Here is a 14459-nt window from a genome sequence, read left to right on the forward strand (position 1 = left end):
GTACAGAAGACTGTCTTGCGATTTGGGTACCAGCTCAGCCAAAGTAAAGCACCAAGGAGATTCCTGAAGCTGTCAATTCCAGGACTTACTTCCTGGACCCACCCTCATTCAGAGGGAATCCACTGCCCTGAAGAGAAGAACCCAGTCTTGGCAGGATTCACCTGCTCACTAAAGATCCCTTGGGCCTTGAATAAACATCAGCAGTAACCAGGCAAGATCCAGTATTATACAGGCTTCAGGTGTGACCCAGCACAGTGCCAGCTCTGGAAGCCATGGAAGTGCTCTAGGCAGCCCAGTATGGAGAAAGACTACTTCTGACTGGGAGGAGTAAAGGGAAAACATCAAGAGGACTTTGCCTGACAACCCAGGGAATTCTCCTTTACCTTACCAAAACTTGTCAAGGCAGTGCCTCTCTAGATGTCAGGAAGAATTGCAGCATTCCTGGGCTTAGAGCACGTCCTTGTGCTGATATGCCCGTAAGGACCACAGGCTTAGAACACAATACACTCAACCCCATTTGAATACATGAAAAGCCTTCTCAAGAATGAAGGGTACAAACAAGCCCAGACTACACAGACAAATAAATATCTAATTTGTCAATGCCCATAAGTGATGAATGTCCACAAGCATCAAGAGTATCCAGGAAAACATGACCTCATTAAATGAACTACAGAAGATACCAGTGACCAATCCCAGAAAGATGGAGATGTATGTCCTTTCAGACAGAGAATTCAAAAGAGCTGTCTTGAGGAAGCTCAACAAACTTAAAGATAACACAGGGAAGAAATTCATTATTCTACCAGAGAAATTTAACAAAGAGATTAAAATAGTTTTTGAAATTTCAAACAGAAATTCTGCAGCTGAAAAATTCAACTGACAAACTCAAAAATGTCTCAGAGTCTCTCAACAGCAGAATCGATCAAGAAAAATAAACAGTGAACCTGAAGACAGGCTATGTAAAAATACACAGTCAGAGGAGAGAAAAGAAAAATAATTTAAAAAGAATGAAGCCTCTCTACAAGATCTAGAAAATAGCCTAAAAGGGGCAAATCTAAGATTTATTGGCTTTAAAGAGGATGTAGAGATAGAGAGATCAGGGTAGAAAGTTCATTCAGTGAAATACTGATAGAAAACTTTCCAAACCTAAGAAAAGATACAAATATTAAGGTATAAGAAGATCACACAACACCAAAAGGATTCAACCCAAATAAGACTAACTCAATTAATATATTAATCAAACTCTCAAAGGTCAAGGATAAAGAAAGTATCCTAAAAGCAGAAAAAGAAAAGAAGCAAAGAACATATAAAGGGGCTCCAATATGTCTGGCAGGAGACAACTCCGCAGGAAACTTAGAGGCCAAGAGAGGGAGATGACATATTCAAAGTGTTGAAGAAAAACAACTTTTGAACTAGAATATTACTTCCAGTAAAATTATCTTTCAAACATGAAAGAGAAATACTTTCCCAGACAAACACAGCTGAGGGGTTTCATCAACACCAGACCTGTCTTGCAAAAAATGCTAAAGAGAGTTCTTCAATCTGAAAGAAAAGCACATTAATGTAAAAAATATATATCACATGGTGGTACAGAACTAACTGGTAGTGGTAAATGAACAGATGAATACAGAATACTCTAACACTGTAACTATAGTGTTAAAACACTCATATCTTAGTAGGAAGATTAAAAGACAAACCTATCAAAAATAGTAACTGAAACAGCTTTCTGAGCATAAAAAGATATAAACAGAGACAATCAAAAGTGACAAAGCAGCCAGGCATGGTGGCTCAAGCCTGTAATCCTAGCACTTTGGGAGGACAAGGCGGGAAGATCACGAGGTCAGGAGATTGAGACTATCCTGGCTAACATGGTGAAACCCCATCTCTACTAAAAATACAAAAAAAAAAAAAAATAGCTGGGCGTGGTGGCAGGTGCCTGTAGTCCCAGCTACTTGGGAGGCTGAGGCAGGAGAATCGCTTGAACCTGGGAGGCAGAGGATGCAGTGAGCCGAGATCACACCACTGTACTCCAGCCTGGGTGACAGAGTGAGACTCCATCTCAAAAAAAAAAAAAAAAAAAAAGTGACAGTGAAGAAATGGGGTTAAGGTGTAGTTTTAGGGTTTTTTTTTTTGTTTTCTTTTTGCTGATTTCTTTTTTATTTTCATTGTAATCAGAGTTAAGCTGTCATCTGCTTAAAATAATTGGTTATGTTATTTGCAAGCCTCACAGTAACCACAAAATAAAAACCTGTAACAGATACAAAAAAAAGTTGGGTTTGTTTGTTTGTTTGTTTTTGAGACAGAGTCTTGCTCGGTCGCCCAGGCTGGAGTGCAGTGGCATGATCTCAGCTCACTGCATGCTCTGCCTCCCAGGTTCATGCCATTCTCCTGCCTCAGCCTCCTGAGTAGCTGGGACTACAGGCCCCTGCCAGCATGCCCAGCTAAATTTTTTTGTATTTTTTAGTAGAGACGGGGTTTCACCGTGTTAGCCAGGATGGTCTCGATCTCCTGACCTCATGATCCGCCCACCTCTTCCTGCCAACGTGCTGGTATTACAGGCGTGGGGCACCGCGCCCAGCCCAAAAAAAGTTTTAAATAATAAATTAAAACATTGTCAGAAAAAGTCACTTTTACACAAAGGAAGACAAGAAGGAAGGAAGAAAGAGAAGACCAACAAAACAACCAGAAAATAAATAACAAAATGGCTGTAGTAAGTCTGTACCTTATAACTATAACATTGAATATAAATGGACTAAATTCCCAATAAAAGACAAAGTGGATGAATGGATTAAAAAAGCAAAAACAATAAGCTAACCTCATCCATAAATATATGCAGACCAAAAAAAAATAAAATAAAATAGAAAAAGATATTCCGGAACACACACCAGGGCCAGTTGTGGGGTAGAGGGGAAGGGGAGGAAGAGCATTAGGACAAATAGCTAATGCATGCAGGGCTTAAAACCTAGATGATGGGTTGACAGGTGCAGCAAACCACCATGGCACATGTATACCTATGTATCAAACCTACACATTCTGCATTTATATCCCAGAACTTAAAGTAAAATTTTTAAAAAAAGAAAAAGATATTCCATACAAATGAAAACCAAACGAGAGCAAGAGTAGTTATGCATAAATAAACAGGATTCAAGATAAAAACTCTAAAAAGAGACAAAGGTCATTATATAATGTCAAAGGAGTCAGTTCAGCAACAGGATATAACAATTGTAAATATATATGCACCCAATGCTGGAGCACTCAGATATGTAAAACAAATATTATTAAAACTAAAAAGAAGGATAGATGCCTATAGAATAATAGCTGGGCACTTCAAAACCTCACTTTCAGCCCTGGGGTATTCATCCAGGGAGAAAATCAACAAAGAAACATCAGACTTAATCTGCACTATAGAACAAATGGATATTTATAAAAACATTTCATCCAACAGCCCCAGAATACACATTCTTCTCATCAGTGCCCAGAATATTCTCCAGGATAGATCATAAGTTAGACCACAAAACAAGTCTCAAAAAGTTCAAAAAAGTTAAAATAATATCAGGTATCTTCTCTGATCATAATGAAATAAAATTAGAAATAAACATGAAGAAAAACTTTGGAAACTAAACAAACACATGGAAAGTAAAAAATATGCTCCTGAATGACCAGTGGGTCAATGAAAAAGTTAAGAAATTTTTAAGTCTCATGAAACATGTGGGAGTGAAAAGACAACAGATCAAAATCTCCATGATACAGAAAGAGCAGTACAAAAAAGGACATTTAAAACAATAAACACCTATATCAAAAAGGTAGAAATATGTCAAATAAGCAACCTAAAGATGCATCTTAATAAATGAGAAAGGCAAAAGCAAATGAAATGCAGAATTAGTAGAGGAAAAGAAAGAATTCGGATCAGAGCAAAAATAAGTAAAATTGAAATTTAAAACTACAAAAAAAAAATCAATGAAATTAAAAGTTGGTGTTTTGCAAACATAAACTAAATCAAAAAACCTTTAGCCACACTAAGTAAAAAAGAGGCCAGGCACGCTGGCTCACACCTGTAATCCCAGCACTTTGGGAGGGGAGGCCAAGGTGGGCAGATCACAAGGCCAGGCGTTCAAGACCAGCCTGGCCAACAGGGTGAAACCCCATCTCTACCAAAAATACAAAAATTAGCCAGGCATGGTGGCGGACACCTGTAATCCCAGCTACTTGGGAGGCTGAGGCAGGACAATCACCTGAACCCGAGAGGCAGAGGTTGCAGTGAGTTGAGATAGCGCCACTGCACTCCAGCCTGGGCAACAGAGCGAGATTCCATTTCAAACAAAAAAGAAAAAGTAAAAAATAAAGAAGATTCAAATAAATAAAGTCAGAGAATTTTTTTAAAAGATATTATAACTGATAGCAGAGAGTCAAGGCATCATTAGAGACTATTATGAGCAACTATATACCAACAAATTAGAAAACCAAGAAGAAAGGGATCAATGCCTAGACCCATATGATATGGCTTGGATCTGTGTCCCCACCAAAATCTCATGTTGAAATGTAATACCCAATGCTGGAAGTGAAGCCTGGTGGGTGTTGATTGAATCATGGAGGTGGTTTCTAATGGCTTAACACAATCTCCTGAGTGTGGTTCTCATGATAGAGTTCTCACAAGATCTGATCGTTTAAAAGAGTATAGCACTTCCCCTCCCTCTCATCCTCCTGCTCTAGCCATGTAAGGCGTGCCTCCTTCCCCTTTGTCTTCCACCATGCTTGTAAGTTTCCTGAGGTTTTCCCAGCCATGCTTCCTGTACAGCCTGCAAAATTGTGAGCCAATTAAACCTCTTTTTTTTTTTTTTTTTATAAATTATCCAGTCTCAGATACTTCTTTATAGAAGTGCAAGAGCAGATTAATACAGAAGACTGGTATCAGAAGTGGGGCATTGCTATAAAGATAATTGAAAATGTGAAAGCACCTTTGGAACTAGGTAAGTGGCAGAGGTTGGAACAGTTTGGAGGGCTCAGAAAAAAGATACGAAGATGAGGGAAAGTTTGGAACTTCCAAGAAACTTGTTGAATGGTTGTGTCCAAAATGCTGACAATAATATTAACAATGAACTCCCAGCTAAAGAGGTCTCGATGAAAATACAAAACTTCTTGAGAACTAGAGTAAAGGTCACTTTGGTTATGCTTTAGCAAAGAGTCTGGAGGCATTGTGCCTCTGCTCTGGGGACCTGTGGAACTTTGAACTTGAGAGTGATGATATCTGGTGAAAAAATTTCTAAGCAGCAAAGTATTCAAGATGTAGTCTGGCTGCTTCTAACAACTCATGCTTTTATGGATAAGCAAAGAAATGACCTGAAACTGGAATTTATATTTAAAAGGGAAGCAGAGTGAACAAGTTTGAAAAATTTGAAGCCCAGCCATGTGGTAGAAATGAAAAGGCCTTTTTTTTTTTTTTTTTTTTTTGTGATGGCCAACATTGGGAAACCCCATCTCTAGTAAAGATACAAAAATTAGCCAGGCATGGTGGCACATACCTGTAATCCCAGCTACTCGGGACGCTGAGGCACAAGAATCACTTGAGTCCAGCAGGTGCAGGTTGCGGTGAGCCAAAATCGTGCCACTACACTCCAGCCTGGGCAACAGGGCGAGACTACATCTCAAAAGTTAAAAATAAAATAAAATAGGCCAGGCACGGTGGCTCACGTCTGTAATCCTAACACTCTGGGAGGCTGAGGTGGGTGGATCACCTTAGGTCAGGAGTTCGCGACCAGCCTGGCCTTCATGGTGAAACCCTGTCTCTACTAAAAATACAAAAAATTAGCCAAGCATGGTGGTGGGTGCCTGTAATCCCAGCTACTTGGGAGGCTAAGGCAGGAAAATCACTTCAATCTGGGAGGCAGACGTTGCAGTGAGCTGAGATCGCACCATTGCACTCCAGCTTGGGCAACAAGAGCAAAACTCTGTCTGAAAAAAATAATAATAATAAAATAAAATAAATGCTCAGCCACTAAAAAAAGGTAGAAATTTTGCATATAAACAACCTAATGGTACATCTCTAGCAAAAAACAATCCAAATCCAAAATTAGTAGAAGGAAAGAAATAATAAAGAGCAGAGCAGAAGTAAATTTGAGACAAAAATTAACGAAATGAAAAGGTAAACATAATAGCAAATCTTCAGCTAGACTGAGAAAAAGAGAACACACAAATAAATACAATTTAAAAAAACACAAAAGGAGACATTACAAGTGACACCACAAAATACAAAGGATCATTAAAGCCTATTGTGAACAACTATTATGCCAACAAATTGCAAAACCTAAAGGACATGCATAAGTTCCTGGACACATAAAACCTATGAAGATTGAACCAAGTAGAAATAGAAAACCTGAACACACCAATAACAAGTAACAAGATTGAAGCAATAATAAAAAGTCTCCCAACGAAGAAATGCTCAGGACCAGAGGGCTTCACCCAGGAATTCTACCAAACCTTTTAAGAAGAACTAACACCAATTCTTTTCAGACTTGCAAAAAAATTGAAAGGCAGGGAATTCTTTGAAACTATTCTATGAGGCCAGCATTATTCTGATACCAAAACTGAACAAGGACACAACAGAAAAAGAAAACTACAGGACAATATCTCAGTTGAACATATAATCAAAAATCCTCAATAAAGTGTTGGCAAAATGAATCCAAGAACCCATAAAAGATTATATACCATGATCAAGTGGGATTAATCCTTGAAATGCAAGGAAGGGGTTCAACATACACAAATCCAAAAATATGATATATCACATCAACAGAATGAAGGACAAAACCCATATAATCTTTACAATCAATTCAGAAAAAGCATTTGATAAAATTAGACATTTCTTCATGATAAAAACTCAACATACTAGGTACAGAAGGAACATGTCTCAATACACAATAAAGGCCATATATGACAAACCCATAGCTAACGTCATATCAAATGAGGAAAAATGGAAAGCTTTTTGTCTAAGCACTAGAACAAAACAAGCATACCCAATTCCACCATTCTTATTCAAAATAGTACTGGAAGTCTGAGCCAGAGCAATCACGCAAGAGAAAAATGTAAAGGGCATCCAAATTGGAAAGGAGGAAGTCAGATGGTCTCTACTTGTACACAACATGATCTTATACGTAGAAAAACCTAGACCACAAAAAGCTTTTAGAGCTGATAAATTCAGTAAAGTCGCAAGATACAAAATCAGTATTAAAAATAGCTAGTGTTTCATTAAATGTAAATGGCCCAAATGCTCCACTTAAAAGATACAGAACCACAAAAAGGATAAGGACTAACCAGCCAACTATCTACTGCCTTCAGGAGACTCACCTAATACATAAGGACTCACATAAACTTAAAGTAAAGGGGTGGAAAAAGGCATTTCATGCAAATGGACACCAAAGTGAGCAGGGGTAGCTATTCTTATATCAGACAAAACAAACTTTAAAGCAAGAGCAGTTAAAAGAGACAAAGAGGGATATTATACAATGGTAAAAAGGCTCTGTCCAACAGGAAAATATCACAATCCTAAAGATATATGCACCTAACACTAGAGCTCCCAAATTTATAAAACAATTACTAATAGACCTAAGAAATGAGATAGACAGCAACACAATAATAGTGGGGGACTTCAATACTCCACTGACAGCACTAGACAGGTCATCAAGACAGAAAGTCAACAAAGAAACAATGGATTTAAACTATACCTTGGAACAAATGGACTTAACACATATATACAGAACACTTCATCCAACAACCACAGAAAACACATCCTTTTCAACAGGGCATGGAACTTTCTCCAAGATAGACCACGTGATAGGCCACAAAACAAGCCTTAATAAATTTAAGAAAATTGAAATTATATCAAGCACTCTCTCAGACTGCAATGAAATAAAACTGGAAATCAACTATAAAAGGAACCTTCAAAACCATGCAAATACATGGAAATTAAATAACCTGCTCCTAAATGAGCATTGGGTCAAAAACGAGATCAAGATGGAAATATAAAAATTCTTTGAACTGAATGACAATAATGACACAACCTATCAAAACCTCTGGGATACAGCTAAGGCAGTGCTAAGAGGAAAGTTCATAGCCCTAAACACATACATTAAAAAGTCTGAAACAGCACAAACAGACAATCTAAGGTGACACCTCAACGAACTAAAGAAACAAGAACAAACCAAACCCAAACACAGCAGAAGAAAGGAAATAACCAAGATCAGAGCCGAACTAAATGAAATTGAAACAAACAAACAAACAAAATACAAAAAGTAAATGAAATAAAAAGGTGGTTCTTTGAAAAGATAAAATTGGGCCAGCGCAGGGGCTCACGGCTGTAATCCCAGCACTTTGGGAGGCTGAGGCGGGTGGATCACCTGAGGTCAGGAGTTCAAGACCAGCCTGTCCAACATGGCGAAACCTCGTCTCTACTAAAAGTACAAAAATTAGCTGGGCATGGTGGTGGGTGCCTGTAATCCTAGCTACTCAGGAGGCTGAGGCAGGAGAAGCTTGAACCCGGGTAGCGGACATTGCAGTGAGCTGAGATTGCACCACTGCACTCCAGCCCGGGTGACAAAAGCGAGACTCTGTCTCAAAAAAAAAAGAAAAAGAAAATTGATAGACCATTAGCAAGATTAACCCAAGAAAAGAAGAGAGAAATCCAAATAACCTCACTAAGAAACAAAAGAGGAGATACTACAATTGATACCACTGAAATACAAAAGATCATTCAAGGCTACTATGAACACCTTTACACGAATAAACTAGAAAACCTAGAAAGATGGATAAATTCCTGGAAAAATACAACCCTCCTAGCTTAAATCAGGAAGAATTAGATACCCTGAACAGACCAATCACAAGCAGCGAGACTGAAATGGTAATTTAAAAATTGCTAACAAAAAAAAGTACAGGACCAGACAGATTCACAGCAGAACTCTATCAGACATTCAAAAAAGAACTGGAACCAATCTTTTTCACAGTATTCCACAAGACAGAGAAAGAAGGAACCTTTCCTAATTCATTTTATGAAGCCAGCATCACCCTAATATCAAAACCAGGAAAGGACATAACCAAGAAAGAAAACTACAGTTCAATATCCTTGATGAACATAGATGCTAACATCCTTAACAAAATCCCAGCTAAAAAAAAAAAAAAAAAAAAAAAGAAAGAAAGAAAAAAAATACAAAAAAAAACAAAATCCCAGCTAACCAAATCCAACAACATATCAAAAAGTTAATCTACCATGATCAAGTGGGTTTCATACCAGGGATGCAGGGATGGTTTAACATACGCAAGTCTATAAATGAATTAAAAACAAAAATCACATGATCATCTCAATAGATGCAGAAAAAGCATTTGACAAAATCCAGCCAGCTTTATGATTAAAACTCTCAGCAAAATTGGCATAAAAGGGACATACTTTAATGTAATAAAAGCCATCTATGACAGACCCACAGCCAACGTAATATTGAATGAGGTAAAGTTGAAAGCATTCCCTCTGAGAACTGGGACAAGACTAAGATGCCCACTCTCACCACTCCTTTTCAACATGGTACTGGAAGTCCTAGCCAGAGCAATCAGACAAGAGAAAGAAATATAGGGCATCCAAATTGGTAAAGAGGAAGTCAAATTGTCACTGTTTGCTGATGATACGATTGTTTACCTTGAAAACCCTATGGACTCCTTCAGAAAGCTCCTGGAACTGATAAAAGAATTCAGCAAAGTTTCCAGATACAAGATTAACGTATACAAATATAGCTCTTCTATATACCAACAGCGACCAGACAATTGAATCAAGAACTCAACCCCTTTTACAATAGCTGCAAAAATAAATAAATAAAAAATAAAATAAAATACTTCAGAATATACCTAACAAAGGAGTCAAAAGACCTCTACAAGGAAAACTACAAAACACTGCTGAAAGAAATCACAGACAACACAAACAAATGGAAATACATCCCATGCTCATGGATGGGTAGAATCAATATTGTGAAAATGACCATACTGCCAAAAGCAATCTACAAATTCAATGCAATCTCCATCAAAATACCACCATCATTCTTCACAGACTTAAAAAAAAATTATAAAATTCATATGGAACCAAAAAAGAGCCTGCATAGCAAAAACAAGACTAAGCAAAAAGAAACAAATCTGGAGGCAACACACTACCTGATTTCAAACTATACCATTAGGCCATAGTCAACCAAAACAGCATGGTACTAATATAAAAATAGGCACGGAGACCAATGGAACAAAATAGAGAACCCACAAATAAACCCAAATACTTATAGCCAACTGATCTTCAACAAAGCAAACAAAATCAAAAAGTGAGGAAAGGACACCCCTTTCAACAAATTGTGCTGGGATAATTGGCTAGCCACATGTGGGAGAATGAAACTGGGTCCCCATCTCTCACCTTATACAAAAATCAACTCAAAATGGATTAAGGACTTAAACCTAAGATATGAAACTAAAAAAATTCTAGCAGATAACATTGGAAAAACCCTTCTAGACATTGGCTTAGGCAAGGATTTCATGACCAAGAACCCAAAAGTAAATGCAATAAAAGCAAAGATAAATAGCTGGGACCTAATTAAACTAAAGAGCTTTTGCATGGCAAAAGGAACAGTCAGCAGAGTAAAAAGACAACCTACAGAGTTGGAGAAAATCTTCACAATCTATACATGTGACAAAGGACTAATGTGCAGAATCTACAATGAACTCAAACAAATCAGTAAGAAAAAAAACCATCCTGTCAAAGAGTGGGCTAAGGACACAAATAGACAATTCTCAAAGGAAGATATAGAAATGGCCAACAAACATATGAAAAAATGCTCAACATCACTAATGATCAGGGAAATGCAAATCAAAACCACAATATGATACCACCTCACTCCTGCAAGAACGGCCATAATCAAAAAATCAAAAAAGAGTAGATGTTGGTGTGGATGTGGTGAATAGGGAACACTTCTACACTGCTGTTGGGAATGTAAACTAGTACAGCTGCTATGGAAAACAGTGTGGAGATTCCTTAAAGAACTAAAAGTAGAACTACCATTTGATCCAGCAATCCCACTAATGGGTATCTACCCAGAGGAAAAGAAGTCATTACTTGAAAAAGATACTTGCACACACATGTTTATAGTGGCACAGTTCACAATTGCCACCATATGTCATTGGTATTATGGAACCAACCCAATCGTGGAACCAAGCCAAATGCCCATCAATCAATGAGTGGATAAAGAAACTGTGGTATATATACAATGGAATACTATGCAGCCATAAAAAGGAATGAATTAACAGTATCTGCAGTGACCTCGATGAGACTGGAGACTATTATTCTAAGTTAAATAACTCAGAAATGGAAAACCAAACATCGTATGTTCTCACTGATATGTGGGGGCTAAGCTATGCAGATGCAAAGGCATAAGAATTAGGTAACGGACATTGGGGACTTGCGAGGAAGAGTGGGAGGGGAGCGCAGGATAGAAGACTACAAATACAGTGCAGTGTATGCTGCTTGGGTGATGGGTACACCAAAATCTCACAAATCACCACTAAAAAACTTATTCATGTAACCAAATACCACCTGTACTCCAATAACTTATGGAAAAATAAAATTTTAAAATAATAAATAAAAGTACTTTGAAAAAATTTTAAAAATCACTAGTGTTTCTATACACCAATAACAGACTATCTGAAAAAGAAATCAAGCAAGCAATCCCATTTGAAATAGCTATAAAAAATGAATATCTAGGAATAAATTTAACCAAAGTGATAAAAGACCTGTACAATGAAAACAATAAAACACTGATGAAAGAAATTGAAGAGGATACAAAAAAATGGAAAGACATCCCACATTGTTGGACTGGAAGAATTAATATTGTTAAAATGACCATACTACTACAGATTCAATGCAATTCCTCGTATGATACCAAAGACATTCTTCACAGAAATAAAAAAAAAAATTCTAAAATTTGTGTGGAACCACAAAAGACCCCAAATAACCAAAGCAATCCTGAGCCAAAAAAAAAAAAAAAAGAAGAAGAAGAAGAAGAAGAAGAAGAAGAAGAAAAGCTGGAGGCATCACACTATCTGACTTCAAATATACTACAAAGCTACAGTAATACTATGGTTTTGGCGTAAAAACAGACATACAGACCAATAGAACAGAATAGAGAACCCAGAGCTAAATCCATGTATTTACGGCCAATTGATTTTTTTTTTTTTTTTTTTGAGACAGGATCCTGCCGGAGTGCAATAGCGGTTTGACCTCGGCTCACTGCAGCCTCTGCCTCCCAGATTCAAGAGATTCTCGTGCCTCAGCCCCCTGCATAGCTGGGATTACAGGTGTGTGCCACCACACCCAGCTAATTTTTGTATTTCTAGCAGAGACGAGGTTTCATCATGTTGGCCAGGCTGCTTTCAAACTCCTGACCTCAAGTGATCCACCCTCCTCGGCTTCCTAAAGTGCTGGGATTACAAGTGTGAGCCACCATGCCTGGCCAAGGCCAAATGATTTTCAACAGTTACTTTCATTCATAGGGAAAAGGACAATCTGTTTAATAAATGGTGATGGAAAAACTAGATATCCATATGCAAAAGAATAAAAATAGGCCCCAATATCTCACCATTTATAAAAATGAATTTAAAATGGATTAAAGACTTAAACATCAGAACTGAAACTATGAAACTACTAGAAGAAAACATAAAGGAAACACTTCAAGACATTGGTCTAGGCAAAGATTTTATGAATAAGACTATAAAAGCACAGGCAAAGAAACAAAAATAGACAAATGAAATTTTATCAAACTCAAAAGCTTCTGCACAGCAAAGGAAACCTACCAATAGAGTGAAGAGACAACCTGTTGAAAGGGATAAAATATTTGTAAACTATTCACCCAACAAGGAATTAATCTCCAGAGTATATAAAAAACTTAACAGTAGTAAAACAAATATTCCAATTAAAAAATTGGCAAATGGTCTGGGTGTGGTGGCTCACACCTGTAATCCCAGCATTTTGGGAGGCCAAGGTGGGCAGATCATCTGAGGTCAGGAGTTCAAGACCATCCTGGCCAACATGGTGAAACCCCATCTCTACTAACAATATAAAAATTAGCTGGGCATGGTGGCACATGCCTGTAGTCCCAGCTACTTGGGAGGCCGAGGCAGGAGAATTGCTCGAACCCAGGAAGTGGAGGTTGCAGTGAGCCCAGATCGTGCCACTGCACTCCAGCCTGGGCAACAGAGAGAGACTGTCTCAAAATAAATAAATTAATTAATTAAATAAAATAAAAATTGGCAAATGATCTAAATAGACATTTCTAAAAAGAAGACATACAAATGACTTACAATCACAGAAAAATGCTTAAGATCACTAATAATCAGGAAATTGCAAATCAAAACCACCAGGAGATATTATCTCACTTCAGTTAGGATGACTATTATCAAAAAGACAAAAAATAATAAGTGTTAGAGAGAATGCGGAGAAATGAGAATTCTTCTACACTGTTGGTGGGAAAGTAAATTAGTATAGCCATATGGAAAACAGTATGAAGGCTCCTCAAAAAACTAAAAATAGAACTACCATATGATCCAGCAATCCCATTACTAGGTATATATCCAAAGAAAAGGACATCAGTATGTCAAAGAGATATGTGGCTCTCTTGTTTATTGCAACACTATTCACAATAGTCAAGGTACAGAATCAACATAAATGTCCATTCACAGATGAATGGATTTTTAAAATGTGGTATATGTGTGCAGTGGAATACTATTCAGCCACCTAAAAGAGTAAAATCCTGTTATTCACAGCAACATGGATGAGCTTAGAGGACATTATGTTAAGTGAAATAAGTCAGGCACAGAAAGATACATACCTCATGTTCTCACTCATATATGGAAGCTAAAAGAGTTGATCTCATAAAAATAGAGGATAAATTAATGGTTACTAGAGGCTGGGAAGGATAACATGTAGTGAGGGCAGGAAGAGCAGGTAGAGAGGTCAGTTAACAGACACAAGAGGCCAGGTGTGGAGGCTCACGCCTGTAATCTCAGCACTTTGGGAGGCCAAGGCAGGTGGATCACTTGAGGTCAGGAGTTCGAGACCAGTCGGGCCAACATGATGAGAGCCCGTCTCTACTAAAAATACAAAAATTAATCAGGTGTGGTGGTGCACACCTATAGTCCCAGCTACTTGGGAGGCTGAGGCAGGAGAAGCACTTGAACCTGGGAGGCAGAGGTTGCAGTGAGCCGAGATGGAGCCACTGTACTGCAGCCTGGGTGACAGAGCAAAACTCCATCTCAAAAAAAAAAAAAGTCAAAACAATCATAAGTTGAGCCATCATTAAGTCAGGGACCTTTACAAGTCTATACTTGTAAGTTCAGTATCTTTTTGTGGAAAATGAGCAACTTACTAAATCTTATGAAAGGGAGTACATCCTCTATTCTAC

General features: G+C 37.8%; 1 protein-coding gene across 7 annotated transcripts in view; it reads right to left on the reverse strand.

Annotated features, from left to right (window-relative positions):
- Positions 1-14459, reverse strand: part of GALK2 (galactokinase 2) — a 171238-nt gene that overhangs the window by 111243 nt on the left and 45536 nt on the right. The gene's annotated exons all lie outside the window — the stretch shown is intronic.

Source organism: Symphalangus syndactylus, chromosome 5 (genome assembly GCF_028878055.3).
Source record: "Symphalangus syndactylus isolate Jambi chromosome 5, NHGRI_mSymSyn1-v2.1_pri, whole genome shotgun sequence".
Lineage (NCBI taxonomy): Eukaryota > Metazoa > Chordata > Mammalia > Primates > Hylobatidae > Symphalangus > Symphalangus syndactylus.